The sequence below is a fragment of the Cuculus canorus genome, chromosome 11 (genome assembly GCF_017976375.1).
Source record: "Cuculus canorus isolate bCucCan1 chromosome 11, bCucCan1.pri, whole genome shotgun sequence".
Lineage (NCBI taxonomy): Eukaryota > Metazoa > Chordata > Aves > Cuculiformes > Cuculidae > Cuculus > Cuculus canorus.
This window is the reverse complement of record NC_071411.1, coordinates 2,938,139-2,951,978: the sequence shown is the minus strand read 5'-3', so window position 1 is coordinate 2,951,978 and position 13,840 is coordinate 2,938,139. Positions and strand designations below refer to the sequence as shown.

At 47.5% G+C, this 13,840-nt stretch overlaps 1 long non-coding RNA gene across 21 annotated transcripts in view; it reads left to right on the top strand.

Moving 5' to 3' along the window:
- The window catches only part of LOC128853251 (uncharacterized), a 262,276-nt gene that overhangs the window by 211,089 nt on the left and 37,347 nt on the right, over nt 1-13,840 (top strand). For 18 of the 21 annotated variants that reach the window (XR_008451655.1, XR_008451643.1, XR_008451642.1 and 15 more), the window contains 4 exons: nt 1,006-1,092; nt 7,343-7,498; nt 8,946-9,119; nt 12,230-12,419. This is a non-coding gene — a long non-coding RNA (uncharacterized LOC128853251). Of the gene's footprint in view, nt 1-1,005; nt 1,093-7,342; nt 7,499-8,945; nt 9,120-12,229; nt 13,203-13,840 lie in introns of all 21 variants that reach the window. The other 3 variants (XR_008451639.1, XR_008451652.1, XR_008451640.1) reach the window with 3 other exon arrangements.

The following is a 13,840-nucleotide window of genomic DNA, read 5'->3' as shown; positions in this document are numbered from 1 at the left end:
GGGATGGGGCAGCCACAGCTTCCCTGGGCAACCTGGGCCAGGGCCTCACCACCCTCATAGTGAAGAAATTCCTCTTTATGTCTAGCCTAAATCTTCCCCTCTCCAATTTAAAGCCATTCCCCCTTGTGCTATCACTACAAGACTCTGTAAAAAGTCCTCCTGATCTTTCTTGTACTGGTTACTTCAGGTACCGGAAGGTTGCTATAAGGTGTCCTTGGATCCTTCAATCTTATCACCTCTATGGTTGGATCTCCACACAGGCCACCAGCAGCGAGAGGTCCTTCTTGTGAGTGGAGGAAGTGCTGGCAGACACGGGCCAAGGACCCGCCAAAACTTTTCTGCAGGGCCATCAACTTTGTGGGGCCACCTGCTTCAGGAGGTGGTCACGTTGCTATGTGCGTTGGGTTGGGCTATAGCTGGTGCTAAAGAAGTGGTTTCCTGCCTTTCTTATTACCAAGCCTTAGTTTCCCATTATGTTTTCAGTGTTGTGCTCAGCCACCGGTGTGGTACAAAGGTGAGCCACCTCTTTGGGTTTTTCTGTAAGTTTTCTGTACTTTACATTGTGGAAGCTGAAGCACCTGGGAATCCCAGTTCCCATGGACTGCAAAGGAATTGAGGGCAGTTCAGTGGCGCCGTCCTTCTGCTGAATGTCCCAGCATCCATCCTCTGCATCAAGCCATCCAACCCCTTCCGGAGAAGGCTCCCAACAAAGAAATTAAGCATAAATTAACTAATCTGCCTTTGCTTCCCACCACTACTTAATTTAGACTGAATTTGCTGCATGTTCCTTACTAGACAGTTACCTTTTATCGTATTTTTCCCTGGTTTTCCTGGTTTTCCTCTTTAACTTTGCGGTCCTGTGTTTCATTCATTTGTTTCCAGTGTTAACCTGGTGTTTTCTGCATTAACTTAGTAGCAGAGTAAGTTGCAGCTACATCAGCTAGGGTTAGAAAGCACCCATATGATTATGTGATCCTGAAATTCAGTTGTTTATCTTTTCTTTAGGTTTTTGTGGAGTAGAGCTGTGATGAAGAAAGAGCAGATAAAATGATCCTAGAGTGCAGGGAGGAACATGCTCAGCTACTGAGATGGGTAAGAGCATTAAATGCTGGTTGGGCTGTAAATCCTCAGAAGTTTGCTTCCTTTTTTTTCAGTTAAAACTTGAATTGAGGGGAATGACACATAGTGCGTTCTCTGCCTCCGCCTGTCCAGACCCATTTATTTCAAAGCCAGAAGGTTTTTGCTCCTAGTGGAAGTTTAAAGGGAAATTATCAGGTACTTTCTAAACCAGTTTTGCATCTTTGTTACTGCTTTATCTGTAGTGATTTGAAATGCTGGGGGTGGAATATTTGTTGGCTGCAGTGCCAGCAGAAAAGTAAAGCCCATCTTTAACCCTTAGGCTCCTCTGGTCTTCGCTTGGTACCTTAGGACTGCATTCTGCAGGCAGTAAAACTTCTTTGTGCTTCTCCAGCAAATGTGAAGGACACTCAGAAGCGCATGCGCTTGCCTGCCGTGGACACAGAGCTCTGTGGACATTTGCTTTTGCAGGGCGGGGGGCGGTGTGAAGAGGGAGCGGGCTGGCAGGAGTCAGTGGGGTGCAGCATGTGGGGCTGTGGCCGTTCTCTCCCTGCTCTGACTTTACAAAGAGCTGCCTCTTTGTAGGCAGCAGAGGTGCTGCCTCTGAGTTTGGGTGTTTTCCTTTGGTGAGGGTCGTGGCAAGCAGAGGGGCTCCCTCTGCCCATACCAAGGGGTTTCCTGAGTCACAGAATGGTTTGAGTTGGAAGAGACTTTAAAGATCATCCAATTCCAACCCCCTGTCATGGGCAGGGACACCTCCCACTGGATCAGGGGCTCCAAACCCCATCCAACCTGGCCTGGAACACCTCCAGGGATGGGGCAGCCACAGCTTCCCTGGGTAACCTGTTCCAGTGCCTCACCACTCTTATGGTGAAGAATTTCTTCCTTATATCTAGTCTAAATCTTCCCCCCTCCAGTTTATAGCCATTCCGCCTCATCCTATCACTCCGTGCCTTTGTATGTCAGAGCTGCAGGCTGGAGATTCATCATCTCTTCATTAGCCAGAGTTCCTCAGAAAGGAGGTGCTGCTGAGGGGCTGTCTCAGTCCAGAAACAGGGGTGCACAAAAATGAGTCACACTGTGAGCAACCAAACTCAGTAAGGCTCCTGCCTCCATGTTCATGGATCAGCACTGCCTTAGTGATGGCTTTTCCTATAAAAGTAATTCCAATTATTTTTTTATTGTTTTATTTTTGTTTTCTTTTTTTTTTAGTGAAGTATATGGACATCAGTGCATGGAAACTGTGCTGTGGGCTAGCTGCCGCCAACCAAGGGTTAAATCGTGGCAATTCCCTTCTTCCATTTCCTTACTAACAGCTTTCAGATCTTGGCATCTATCAAAATAGATGCTGGAGCCAAAAGCTAACAAAGGTGGAAATGATCTCTGCGAGGCAGGCCACGCTTCCCGTAATCTGATCTCAGGCTGAGCAGAATAGGGCTCCAGCTGCAGCCCCTGCTTGTGCTGGAGATGTGTACCAGGAGCTGCCGTGGGACCCAAGGCTGGAGCAGCCCAGGGAAGTGTCTGTGCGACCTCAAAAGAAAACCAAAGGAGCCAAGAGCAGATGTCATACCTAAAAGTGTGGGTTTGGACAGAATGTGCATAAAAAGATGTTACGGATAAGGGTTATAAGGGTGGCCTGGCCCTTGGGAGCCAGCTTGAGCGTTCATAGGAGTGTGGTGGAGAAAGGCAGATAGTGAAGTAAAACATCTTGGTCACCCCATACCGTGGATAATGAAGGGAACGGCCACTTTGCATTCCCCAGACTGCAGTCAAATGCAATTGCCTCCTTCCTTTTCCCTGACCCAAAACCCACCAACAGTCACAACAACCAGTGTTCTTGTCGGAGTCGACCAGGGATCTTGGTTGGGCTGTAGTTCTTCTCTTGGTTTTGTGGTTGTGTGGAAACATGGTAACTTTAAAAGCCAGTCTAGTGATGTCCCTCGGCAGAGGTGTGGCTCAGCGGTGGGAGGAAGAGGCGGCAGTAGTGGGGCTCTGCAGTTCACCAGCAGCTCCAGCGTGGCTGAACAGTGACATAGATTGAAAGCAGCTTCTTCTGGATACGGTGGAGTATTGGGGTGGCATCATGGGTGCCTCCTGACTGCTTATTATCTGCCCTGTCCCCCTTTTCTGCTGAGAGACAAAGCTGTGGAAGATCAAGAGTCTGGTGGAGCTACATCTGAGTTGCAGAAGTGCAGGGAAAGGCGGTTACTTCTGATCCTTGAGGCGTGTGATGGAGGAATGCTGGGCTCTGGAATCCCATTTTAGGACAACAGAAGCTGCACTGGAAGCCCAGTATGTTGGGAAACGGGTTGTAAATGAAAAGGGTGTGTGATTTCGTAAGGAGCAATAAGGCTTGTGAAGGAAGCTTACCTATGTCAGTTAGCAATATACATGTGCTTTGGTGTGCATGAGTCCTACCAGCAGCATTGAGGCTTTTAAAGCCAAATCTGATATGGTTTTGAGCACTCCTGGATACAGGAAGGTATGCAGGTCTCCTTTGAAAGTGCTTTGTGCTGGAATATTAACTCAGTTTTGAAAGGGTTGCCAGCACACGTAGCTCCACCAGTGGAAATGGAGGTGAGGTTACACAGTTATATTGGTGAAGAATGGTGTCTAGACATCCATTAAATTTTAAATCAGGCTCATTCTGACTTATTTAAAGTTGATTAAGAAAAGGTTGGTGTTGAACCACAATAAACCACTCTCAAATAAAGGAAGCAATACAAACTAATCAAGCAGGTAATAACCTGGATCTAGAACACCCACGTTGTGTCTCTGCCTGTCCAGTTGCCTTTTGCATTTCAGACTCTCTCTCTATTATTTTCTCTGTATCTGGGAAGTTTTTTTAGATGCCTGTTCTCTAGTGAGTTTTTTTTCTGTGGACATTTACTGGAAATAGCATTTAACCTTTTACCCTCTAAAGCTTGTGTTCAAATCCTTCTCCATGCAGAGGGAGAAACAAGTACATTTCTTGTTCACTGTCATCACCGATCTGTACCGCAGTGCTCTCTTTGCTTGAGACTGCTTGGGAAGTACTGGAGGTTAGAAATTCAAGCTCTGTGTGTGCAGGTTTTTGCACGTGGAGAAGAAAAGCAGAGTGCCTCGATGTTCAGAGCACCTGAAGGGCAGGTATAAGACTTTGGTGTCCTTGCATCTGCGGTGGGTTGGTGTGTGACCCAAGTTCACTTACTGCTCTTGCCGTAGCGTAGTTAAGACCTCCCTGAGTATGAAAGTGCTTTGAGATCTTGAGATGGTCAAATCTTTCTAGAAAGACAAAGCATCGCTTTATTCCCCTTCTCTTTCAGACCTTTCATTCTAACTGCCTTCTGTGAGCACCAAATCCACCCAAAAAAATGTATAAGGCATTAAAAAGTCATTGCAGTCTGTCTCCTTTCCCCCACTGATTGCTGGATTCTCTCAATTTTGTACTCAGTTTCCATCGCTTCGGAGACACATACATCACACCAATAGGATCCATAAATATTTTTAATCCCGCTCTACTGGCAATTTTCTCCTCCTCTAAACTGAATGCAAATGGAGTCCCAATTTGTATGAGAAGCCACTGTTCTGCCTGGCTGCATTAGTACTGCACCCCCTCAAACTGAAGCACTCTACAGTCGTATTTTGACTATAAAACCACATTTATTTTGTATTTAGGTGACCTCTAGACTTTGCAGCCCTTCAAGGGAATACGTCCTCAATTTCTAGCACTTTCTAGGCACTGGAGGGAATACTGGAGGCTGTTCAGAACAACAGCCACGAGGCAGAGATCAGGATGTACTGGAGAGTCATCTGGCAATGCCAGAAAAGGAAAGCGCTGTGGTTTAGGAGGGTTTCTCAAGCGCTCACCAGCACAGTAGGCGTGGGGTGGTGGGCTGTCATCATTATGACAGTTGAAGCAAGTGGTATCAGACAGAATTAAGCTGCAGCTCACAAGTTTGGAGAAGGGCTGTTCCCTCCCCGCCTTACCCAAAGGTGTGTTTGGTGCGTGGCGGTACATGTCACCCTCATTAAGCTTTGCAACGTCACACAGATCTGAAGCGGATGATTTGTTTCTGGGACCACTGCCATGCCTAGGGGTGCCTGACAGGAGGATTATTTCTGTTCTTTGCAGAAGACAATGTTTTTCAAATGGATCATGAAAAGAAAAATGTGCTTATAGGTGCTGAAAGAGCAAATGAGTTTGTGTTTGACCGCACTATGCTTTTTCTAGTTTTGCTGCTGTTTGGGAGGAAATGGGGGTGGGGTTCGGTCAGATTTCAAATTCTGAGTCCTCGCAGACTGGCTCAGTCCAAATAGAATCATAGAGTCATTGAGGTTCAGAAGACCTTTAAGCTCATACATTTCAACCATCAGCCGAAAACCACTGTGCCTGCAGAGAGGGCTGAATACTGCTGCTCTGTACAGAGCATCCCTGATGCTCAGCAAGCTGCAGTTTTCAAAGCAGGCGCTCATGCTTGTCTCCTCCTCCTGGGTCTGGTCCGGGAGCAGAACTCTCCCAACCTTTGTGCCAGCGGGAGGATGACAGTGGTTGCACATGGGCATGTGTCAGGTGTTAGAAACAAGTGCCAAAGCCACCTTGCACAGAAATGTTATCGCTGGTGGTTGTGTTTGTGTGTGTGTGTTTATTTTAATTAACCTCCAAACAATGGTTTGGGTTTTTTTCATTTCAAGTATTATTTGAGCCCACCTTCAAAGTGACCTCCTGAGGTAGCAGCTCAGATAATTCTTAGCAGAGAACTTAGGCTCGAGCCTGATAATGAGGCCTCGAAACACTAGAGCCATCACTTCATTTCCCCAGGTACCTGCGTGCCCGGAATACAGTCTCCTTATGCTCCTTTGTTTGAACTCTAGAAGGGATGACAGAGTTATTAATTAAAACAGTGGTGTGCACGAGGTTTGGAAAGAAAAGCAAGAGGCCTTTAAGTGCTTTCCTCCTCCTCTCCTTCTTCTGCAATTTATTCTAGTCCTGGTTTTCCACGTGATATCTCTTCCTTGGAAAAAAAAAAATACCCAAACAAATGAAAACCCCACCTTCCCCCTCCAGACGTATTCTGGGGGGATGCTTGAGATCACCTTTTGCTTTCAGCTGAATCCTTGCTTTGTTTCATGGGCACGGAGGCACCAGCAGGGACCCACACGCACGCTCCCTGGATCAGGTGTTGGCACTACGCAAATATACCACAAAGAGCTGTGTAGGCAGTAAATCCCTGCCCTGGTACAGAGAGATGAAGGAGGTTCTTAGAAGCACCTTTTTCTTTGGGTTCACAGCTCTGTTTGAGTCATTGATGGCCACTGACATTGCCTCCATCTAGGTCAGGCTCTTGATATGAAAAGATGTAGAGCTGGTCACAAGACTAAAGGTCAAATCCAAATTTGGTGCTGTCATTTCTTCCAGACAACTGTTCAGGGCCTATTATCCAGCCCTGGTGTCCTCCAGAGCTCTGCATCCCATAGAAAACCTCCTTTCTATCATCTACTTCTCTGTAGCTTTCTTACTCCCCATCGCTGAGGGAAACTGGTGTCCTTACTGGCCTGGATGCTGCAAGAATAAGTGAATTGTCTGTAGTGATGTCATTAAAAAAAATTAATACATTAAAAATGTTTCCTTCCTCTACAGTAATGATAATCTTAATTTTTGAGCTTCCTGCAGTGGAACATTTTCTTAATTGAATTCCTAATTCATTGAACATCTCTAATAAGCATGAATGGCAATTTCATCTTACTGGCTGCATTCTTCTCAGGGACACTCTTTGGAGAGTGGTTCATGAAAGAAAGGCTTTTTTCCCCCCTCCCAGACCAAAGTTTTAACTCCAGCCTTTGCTCACCAGTCAGCGTCAGCCCGAGGCACTCTGCTCCTTCAAACCAGGGAGTGAGACAGGAGTAGGCGCTGGGCTCCTCTCACTGCTGCCTCACCCTCCTGGGCTCATCTCTGGTAGCTGAGCTGGGCTTCCTCTGCTGAGGAGACGCTGGGTGGACATCCCTAAAGGTCAAAGCTGCTCTTGCCCCAGAGCACCACCACCAACCAAGAACCCTGTGCTCTGCGTGGTTCAGCACTGAATGAAGCCCTTGCTTTACTACACACCATGCAATCTTACCGCATCCTTTCTAGACCTGCTTTTTTCCATACACTTGGAGAGCTGGAATTCCTTATGCTGTTCCATAGCATACTGTGATGAATCTGGAGTGTGCTGTCATATTCTGATGCATCTTCTTTATCTTTCCATTTCTACCACTCATTTTTTTTTCCTTTTTCTCAATCCAGTAGGTCTTTTGTTGGAGATGACCTCCCGTGTCTGTGACAGGATACAGTACATCTCTGCAAGACCTAATCCGTCACTGGGCTGCCTCTCCAGCTAGTTCAACAAACCTTGTCCTGACGATATAAACACAAGCCCTGCAAAAGATTTGCTTCCACCAGGTAATTTTTGCAGCTTTCCCTTGCCATATGCTTTCTGATGCTGGCATGGCTCCTGATGAAGGGCAGGCTCCACCATGCCCTCCACCCCGACGTGCCTGTAGAGATGTCTCCAACTGCACGTGGTTGCTTAGGTTGCACAGAGCTTTGCAGAGCTGGTGAGGATGCCCTTGGTGATGTTACAGTTGCCTCATCCCACTGGGGAAAAACAAGAGGAAGAGGGGAAAGGAAAGGGAAGAAGATAGGGATCCTGGTGTGTAAGAGTTATCTAGCTTCAGTGTAACTGGTGGCACACAGACACAACTCCTTCTCCTCAGGGATTTTTAAGCAAAGAGCCTCTCCCAGCAGCCAGTCTGTCTCTGCTGTACCCTGGTGCGTGTCATTGGTTAGCTCTAGCCTTGAAGCTGTGGTGTTATTGGTCCTTTGAGGAGCAACTGAAATCCGGCAGCGCTCCTGAAATGAGCACGACCCAGCTGCTGCCTGGATAAAGCATGGAAACAAGCTGAGTACATAAACCAGTGCCCTCGGGTAGCTCCTTTGTTAAGGCAGCACAGTGTTCTTGGAGTTTAGTGAGTTCTCACAGCCAGAAACTGGCATCAGGAGAGGAAGGAGATGTGCTCCGTGTTTGCTACATGGGAAAAGGCACATCAGTTATGGGAAACGATCTTTCACATCTCATTTAGATGTGACACAGTTCTCATCTCTAGGACTATTTACCCACAATCTTTGGTGGTTCTAGATCCTAATTATTATTATACCTCAGTGTTTCCCCAAGGTCTAAAGCATTTATCCAAGACCAACACAGGGTGAATGAGCTTTAAAGGGATTTGGGTTCCTCTGGGAGGAAAATCCCATGCTCTGAGAAGCCAGCACCATCCCCTCCCTTTGCAGCCAGGACTGACTGACTATGGCTCACAATTGAAAACGAAGAGTTGGTCCAGAGACTGCAGAACATTCAGAGACTGATTTCCAAAGCAACCCCACACATTGCTACTGGTTGTACCAGAGCTAAATTGTGCATCCATGTATCAAACAGCTGCAGCTTTGCCAGCTGATTGCACCCAGGAAAGCCACGCTTACGACGTGCCGAACTCCCCAAGCAATCTTGTGCCACACTGGGTTGTTTCCCATAGCAGAGGCTTTTTGCATGATTACTTCCTAATTGTACTTGTGCCCATCGTTTTGTGACTTGGCAAGCAAGACAACGGATGAAACATGCTTGTTTGAAGCGTCGTTCTTTAGATCTGGCAGAGAAATGACAAGTTTGGAAAGAAAAAAACCAAGAGAGTAATGGGAAATAATTCCCTCTTTGCAGGAGGTCTGAATTCTTCTCTCTTCTTCTCTGAAGGTCACTGTCAATCACGAGCCCAGTTACAGCACAGCTCCTGCAGAACATCTCTCCCTCGCTATCCGGCTTCATTATGGTTCCTATTTTCTCTTGCTTCCCCAGGCAACATTGTGCTGCGCTTTCATTGCCGGTCACAAGGGAGGGAGCCCTCATAAGCAAACCTCTTGTGCAGAGAACAGTCCTGAGGAAAAGCTGTTTCTGTGCAATGAGGATGCCTACCTCGAAATCACTCTGCAGTTGTCCTCTGCAGTCCATTATAAACGTGGCAGTGGGCAGGTGAGTGCTGTTCGCTAGCAGAGAACATTTTTCCCCCCCGATAAATCATCACATCCGACTGCTTAGAAGGAAAGCACTGATTGTCTCCCATTATCTTCCAAAGGAAAACTGAGAACAAGCAAAAGTGCAAGGTTGTTCACACTAACCTGGTGCCAAGTTAAGCCTTGGACTCAATGATCTTCAAGGTCTTTTCCAACCTAAAGGATTCCATGACTCTGCGGGGCGGTACCAGTCTCCCTGAGCACTGAAATGGGAGCAGAGAACTGGCCTGGGAAAAGAAGAGGGGGGCTAATCCAAGGAAGAAAAATCCCCCAAAGACTATTAAATGCAAAGACAAACACAATGGCTCAAGAAGACCCAAGTGCAAACTTGCAAACTCACACAGGTGAACAGCACAGAAGCAGAAGACAACTATGTGAAGGAGCCCTCATGTCTTCTTTAGAGGCATCTGCTCTGGCCACTTTGCAAGAGCAGGAGCGGGGCTAGCTGGGCCTTGACTCTGATCCCAGGTGGTTCTTATCTTAGATCAGATAAATAGCTGCTTGTGGATGTGCCTGGATCTCCGGAGAGCGCTGCAGCCACCCTAGGTACTACTGACAAGTGAGAACCATCAGCTTTGCCCCAGGCAGCAGTGCTGGGTCTCCCACAGGAAGACACTGAGGGAACAGGAGCAGCCGCTGCTTCCCAAAGCTCACCTGTCAGTGACCCCTGCACCCCTTAGGCTGAATCCAATGCTGAACCCAAAAGAGAAGCACCAACAAAGCTGGAGAGGTGGATGGTCCTGTGCCCCATCCTCATGTCATTAAAATTTTTCCTTTGAGATGCTCCGGCGTCCGCAAGTCTACAGGTGTAAAACCCTATTAAATATTTCATTTTCATCAATCGGTTTTGGTACATGCCTGTTGAGGTATCTAGGAGAATGTTTTCTCTTTGACACAGAGATACTTTCAATTATCGAAGATGGCTAAAAATAAAAGGAAATTATACTGTTCAGACATCTCTGGAGGTGGAGACAGGAGGGGGAACCATCAAGGAGAGCCAGGGAAGAGATTTTGTTAGATGTAAAGAAAGGCTACTTATTTTTATCAACAGAAAATGTCAGGAGGAAGCCTGATCTGAGTATCTGAGATCTGTCACCCACGTTTTCTATTAATAATTTGACCTCAACTATTTAGAGTATGAGCCAGAGTACCAGAGAGAAGGTAGAGAGGATGGACCTCAGCCCTCCTTTTCTCCCTTCCTTATCATCTAATAATGTCTCTTTCCTATGTGCTTCCTTCTAAGCTGCCTCCCCTCATCCCTTAAGTGTCACTGCTCTGTCCCCAGCCACATCCCAGCACAAGTGGTGGCTCATGCATCTCATCATCTCAGTGGAGAAGGTTGCAAGGAACTCTGTTGTATCCTCAAAATAGGGAGACAGGACCCCACCTTCTCGCTGCTGCTGCCCCCAGACATGGGGATCAGCCTAAGGAGAGTCCCGCTTGCTCCCTCAACATTTTCAGTTGTGAAAGCCGTGGAAGAGAGTTTTCAGCACACCGTGCCTGTTTGAGAATCATAACATGGCTGGAATTTATGAATCATAACCAAGCACGTTACCAGCTACAGGGAGGATTATATGCCGTGTGATCTAGTGAGTCCCAGCCGTTTAATCACCTGTGGTAGGTTCTGAGTATGTTGCACGACAGGTAACATAACTGACCTTTTAAGGTGAAACCACAAGAGGTGTTTCTTTCATAGGTGTTTCCTCACTCCGCTTGGCTTGAGCATCCTTGCTGGCAGCAGGACCTCCTGGCCTGGCAGGAGCAGGCAGGAGTGTTACACCACAACTCTTGTCGCATCCCAGAGGAGTTTCCCGCTAGGATTTTGCAGTGATTTCAACAGCAAGGGATGGAACTGAGTCGGAATTTCCCTAAGATTGTTGTTGCACAGGTGTCCATAGTCACCCAGAAGCCCATGTGGCCTCCAAAGGAGGCTGGAAAGGCTCTGTTATCCCAGAGAAAACATGAGTGGAGTGGACCCGTGACTAATCTAGCCCTACAGTGTACCTCCGCGTGAGTTGCTTAGGGTCAGAGCTACCAAACTAATGCTGTTTGACCATCGTTCATTCACTCCTGTCCACCAACCCCAAAGAAACACCTTTCCCCTATGAAGAGCTGCCTCGATAGCAAAGATACCTGCTGTGCCTTGCCTGGTAACGAGATCCTCTTCCTGCTGCTGCCCCAGCAGCTGAAGTGCGTGGCACCAGCACATCCTCAGCCTCTTGGCTTAAGCTTAGCTTAAACAATACAAATATATCTGCCATGTGATCATAATTGTATTTAATAGCTGAGATAAATTTAAAATACTTGCCCAGATGATCTTCCCCCATCCAGGGGAGTTTGTGAACGAGCAGGGCTTTTCTGGGTAACCCCACGCTCTGCCCAGGCTCTGGCAGCAACTTTCTGAGGCAGCCAAAGCACAATCCTTGCTCTTGAACATCTTCCCTGCAGCCCTTGGAGTGGTTTCAAGTGAAAAACAAAGCGGCGACATTTTAACCATTGCCTCCCACGCAGAGTCTCTTTTCAGCCTTTCTTGATGCTTGCTGTGGGTTCAGAAGTTTCTGGTGGATCAGCCTGTGCCCCCCCGACCCCCCCCCAAAAAAAAAATTTGGGTTTGCCAAAATAGGAGTATTTTTACAGAAGGCAGTGATTTGGCGTCTGTTTTGCCAGCGCTCGTCTCCGGGGTTTGCAATTTGTTTCAGCGCTTTGTGTTTTTGTTTAGTTTTGGATTTCATTTTCTTGTACAAGATGCTACCAAAACAAAATATTTTAATGTCTGCAAATAATTGCAGGGGGAGGAAAGGGGGAAATACAATGGTTTTCAAATGTATTTTGAAACACTGGAATTCCCTACCGAGCAGAAGTCCCGTTTTGGTGTCAGTTCAGAGCATCAGCTCCAGTTACACAGAAGGGAATGTCACTGTGAAAGGACATGGACATCTTTCCCACTAATGTGCTTTACTTTCAGGATGGTGAATTATTTAATATGCTTTCTATGGCTTTAGTCTGTCCAAAGTCAGTCTCATATTTCATTAATTTTAGTCTCATAATCGATTATTTCTTTTCTGGCAGCATCTGTGACCTTCTGCCAAGGACCGAGGAGCAGTGGGTACCTTCCCAGGCAGTGATGGAGAGCGGGGCAGATGGGGTCTGGTGTGATGAGCTGATTCGGCCAAAGCGAGGGATGGCCGTGATCTACACAACCCCGGCAGGCTGGAGGAGAGCAAAACCAGCAGCTGAGCAGAGAAATCACACAAGCGAGGTGAAGTGGACGCTAGGGTTGGTGTACTTTAGAGAGATCGCATGGGGCAAAACAAGACAAAGCCTTTCAAGGTAATGGGAAGCATTTGCATTTGATATGTCCCTGTAAATGCTGTATTCTGGCACCCGAGAAAACTGCTCAGAAGTCGTGGCAGGCAAAGGGAGTGAAGAACAATGTGTCCAGTGGAAATTCCTGTAGCTCTTGGCTTGGCAGAGCGTAATTGCTGAAAACTGGAGCCTACTCAGGTCACTGGAGCTAACACCTCCACGCTTTCAAGGAGTGGGATCTTAGGTGACCACAAGCAGTAAGCTTGGGTTGTCATTAAAACAGCAACACCTGCAGTGGCGCAGAGCCCTGAACTCCTTGTCAAGGATTTTTAGTGTGCTGCTGACTTGGAAGGAAGATACCACCTACTAAATCACCCAAACCACTTCCTGCAGCACCTGGTTTTTCCTCTTGTCTTCTATCCAAATAGTGGCTAGACCCACATGAAAAATGCTGTCTCTGCTGAAACAACTGGGCTGGGCGTTGCTGCGTCCACACCGTGCGTTGCCAGCAGGGCGATTGCTACTGCAGGAACCCAAAAGGCAGTAATTCCTCTTTCTTCTCTGCCACCTCCACCCCAAGTGCCTTTGGTAGGGCTTGGAACTGGTAGGAAAAGAAGCATCCTTGGCGCAAGCTGAGTTGAAGAGTGGCAAAGCGAGAAGAGAGGGCTGCAGAAATCCAAACGGGAACCAAACAGGTTGTGCATCCGGTGTCAACTTCTCAGAGATGGGCTTCCAGGTACAATCTGGCCAGACACCGGTCAAAGAGCGAAGACCCCCCGTTAACCTGCCCTCCCACCATCCACCACCTCTGCCAATGTAAACGCGTGGCTGGAAGCAGTTTATTCCCCATCAGCCCTTTCCTGCTTATCTGGAGCCAGCAGTGAGAGCAGGAGCTGCTTTTGCAGAGGGACCCCGCAAATCCTCGGATGAATGCCCAGACCGAGCACCGTTCCCAGGGGGATCGGGGTGGATTGGATAATTAATCACAGCTTGTCTGAGGGAGGATGAGGAAGTCCGAATAAAGGTGTTAACGGCTCTTAAAGGCTTTTCTGGTTCGTAGAGGGTGCTGCCTCATACAGATTATCTGGAAATATTATTAGTTGGAGTGGGAAAGGTTTTTTTTCTCCTCTATGGACTTTGCAGCCACCCTAAATCTGCTTGAGCCACGGAGACAGGTTTTATTGTGTGAGGAGGAGGTGGGGGAGAGGTGTTGGCTGTCAGTGGGTCAGCAATTAATTGGTTTATTCCTTTCTCACGGTTATTTGCTAACCAACATCTGCTAAAACCCCAGTGCCCACTTTGTCGCAGCTCAGCAAACAAGAACTGGAGGGATTTGTGTTGGGGGGGACTGCAGGCCACGAGGTTGGCTTTGCA